A 3,468-nucleotide genomic window follows, 5' to 3' on the forward strand; every position below is an offset into this window, starting at 1 on the left:
CTTCTACCCCCCCTACACCACCACTTCTACCCCCTACACCACCACTTCTACCCCCCTACACCACCACTTCTACCCCCCTACACCACCACTTCTACCCCCCCCTACACCACCACTTCTACCCCCCCTACACCACCACTTCTACCCCCCTACACCACCACTTCTACCCCCCTACACCACCACTTCTACCCCCCCTACACCACCACTTCTACCCCCCCTACACCACCACTTCCACCCCCCCTACACCACCACTTCTACCCCCCCTACACCACCACTTCTACCCCCCTACCACCACCACTTCTACCCCCCTACACCACCACTTCTACCCCCCTACACCACCACTTCTACCCCCCTACACCACCACTTCTACCCCCCCTACACCACCACTTCTACCTCCCCCCTACACCACCCACTTCCACCCCCCTACACCACCACTTCCACCCCCCTACACCACCACTTCTACCCCCCCTACACCACCACTTCTACCCCCCTTACACCACCACTTCCACCCCCCTACACCACCACTTCTACCCCTCTACACCACCACTTCTACCCCCCCCTACACCACCACTTCTACCCCCCTACACCACCACTTCTACCCCCCTACACCACCACTTCTACCCCCCTACACCACCACTTCTACCCCCCTACACCACCACTTCTACCCCCCTACACCACCACTTCTACCCCCCCTACACCACCACTTCTACCCCCCTACACCACCACTTCTACCCCCCCTACACCACCACTTCTACCCCCCCTACACCACCACTTCTACACCCCCTACACACCACCACTTCTACCCCCCTACACCACCACTTCTACCCCCCTACACCACCACTTCTACCCCCCTACACCACCACTTCCACCCCCCTACACCACCACTTCCACCCCCCTACACCACCACTTCCACCCCCCTACACCACCACTTCCACCCCCCTACACCACCACTTCTACCCCCTACACCACCACTTCCACCCCCCTACACCACCACTTCCACCCCCCTACACCACCACTTCTACCCCCCTACACCACCACTTCTACCCCCCTACACCACCACTTCTACCCCCCTACACCACCACTTCTACCCCCGCTACACCACCACTTCTACCCCCCCTACACCACCACTTCTACCCCCCTACACCACCACTTCTACCCCCCTACCACCACTTCTACCCCCCTACACCACCACTTCCACCCCCCTACACCACCACTTCTACCCCCCCTACACCACCACTTCTACCCCCCTACACCACCACTTCTACCCCCCTACACCACCACTTCTACCCCCCTACACCACCACTTCTACCCCCCTACACCACCACTTCCACCCCCCTACACCACCACTTCTACCCCCCTACACCACCACTTCTACCCCCCTACACCACCACTTCTACCCCCCACACCACCACTTCTACCCCCCTACACCACCACTTCTACCCCCCAACACCACCACTTCTACCCCCCTACACCACCACTTCCACCCCCCCTACACCACCACTTCTACCCCCCTACACCACCACTTCTATCCCCCTACACCACCACTTCTACCCCCCCTACACCACCACTTCTACCCCCCCTACACCACCACTTGTATTTAACACAAAAACAGTTAAGTCATGTTTCCTGGGAATTCTGTTCTGTAATTCTGTGTTCCTGACCTGACCTCCTGCAGCTCAGTCTTTTCCAGTCTCTCCATTCACCGTGGCGACGGGAATCGCCTTGGGAAGCTGTTATTACATCAAATTAACCAGGCGATCACTGACGGGGAATACCCCGCTTTTTCCTCTCTTGGGACGTATTGGGGTTTCCATGCCTCAGAGTGTGTGTATGAATGTGTGTTTGTGCGTTTGTCGTGCGTGTGTTGTGCGTGTCGTACATCTTGTGTGTGTTGTGTTGTGTGTGTCGTGTATGTGTTGTGTTGTTTGAGCGTTGTGTGAGCGTTGTGTGTGTCGTGTGAGTGTGTCGTGTATGTGTTGTGTTGTTTGAGCGTTGTGTGTGTTGTGCGTGTCGTGTGTGTGTCGTGTATGTGTTGTGTTGTTTGAGCGTTGTGTGTGTTGTGTGTGTCGTGTGAGTGTGTCGTGTATGTGTTGTGTTGTTTGAGCGTTGTGAGTGTTGTGCGTGTCGTGTGAGTGTGTATGTGTTGTGTGTGTCGTGTGAGTGTGTCGTGTATGTGTTGTGTTGTTTGAGCGTTGTTTGAGCGTTGTGTGTGTGTGTGTGTTTGTTGTGTGTGTGTGGTGTGTGTGGTGTGTTGTGTGTGTTGTGTGTGTGTGTTGTGTGTGTTGTGTGTGTGTTGTGTGTGTTGTGTGTGTTGTGTGTGTGTTGTGTGGTGTGTGTGTGTGTGTGGTGTGTGTGTGTGTGTGTCCTCTGTGGTCATATGCATCGTTTAGTCTCTGACAGAAGTGTTTCCGTGGTTGATTAACTGTTACTCTGTTTTATCTGTGTGTGTTCCGATCTAATAAATATCGTTGGTTTGAAAGTCTGATTTACGAGCACTGATCTGAAGTACAAATTCAGCCCCAAGTGACCGACGTGGAACTCAATGTTTATCCATCATACTCTGTTCCTAGTCCTGTATGACAAACCTAACTGTTACTGAAGCCCTTGGCAAAACAGATCCCACTAACGTGTAGACTGTAAATACACATGACCGGATTTATCCGAAACACACCAATCCATTCACTTCCTATTGTCACCCAGAGATATTGATTGCGGACAATTTCATGGATAAATTGAATCATTTTGTACTTTGTGTAAAACACAGACTAAATGCATGTGACTCACTGAAACGTTCATGCACCTCTTATATTGCCAGAGACAGACAGAATTGAAACACAAAAAAGCCTCCAGTCTCTAACAAAGTAATATATCCTAAATATGTGAAGAAAATACACAATTAACAACGTGCAACAAGCTCTACAAGTCAGAACCTGAACAGTAATTGTCAGGTGTGTGTGTGAGGCGCTAGCGTTACCTGTAAAGGTGTGGTGCGTGGGGTTCTTCAGTCCAGGAGAGGCGGCGGCAGCAGCAGTGACAGGTGTGTGTTTCCTACCTCTTTACACTGCTATTTGTAGCTCCTCAGGTAAACAGGAGGAGAGGCGGAGTCACGCCTTTAGTCACACCCACAGTCAGCCCCTCTCTCTCTCTCTCTCTCTGTCTCTCTCTGTCTCTCTCTCTCTGTCTCTCTCTCCCTCTCTCTCCGTCTCTCTCTCTGTCTCTCCCTCTGTCTCTCCTTCTGTCTGTCTCTGTCTGTCTCGATCTCTGTCTGTCTCGCTCTCTGTCTGTCTCTCTCTCTCTCTCCATCTGTCTCTCTCTCTGTCTGTCTCTCTCTCTCTCTGTCTCTCTCTGTCTCTCTGTCTCTCTCTCTGTCTCTCTCTGTCTCTCTCTGTCTGTGTGTGTGTGGACCCCTCCTTTCCTGTTCACTGTAAGTCTACCTTTCAGTTTTGCACCTCTCTCTCTCTCTCTCTCTCA

General features: G+C 52.6%; 1 protein-coding gene across 1 annotated transcript in view; it reads right to left on the reverse strand.

Moving 5' to 3' along the window:
* gpha2 (glycoprotein hormone subunit alpha 2) overlaps nucleotides 1–3,115 on the reverse strand; it is an 8,164-nt gene extending 5,049 nt beyond the window's left edge. The window contains exon 1 of the mRNA XM_029745594.1: nucleotides 2,972–3,115. The gene's annotated coding sequence lies outside the window, so the exon portion shown is untranslated. The remainder of the gene's footprint in view (nucleotides 1–2,971) is intronic.
* Nucleotides 3,116–3,468: the final 353 nt, after the last annotated feature.

Source organism: Salmo trutta, unplaced genomic scaffold, assembly GCF_901001165.1.
Source record: "Salmo trutta unplaced genomic scaffold, fSalTru1.1, whole genome shotgun sequence".
NCBI classification, from domain to species: domain Eukaryota; kingdom Metazoa; phylum Chordata; class Actinopteri; order Salmoniformes; family Salmonidae; genus Salmo; species Salmo trutta.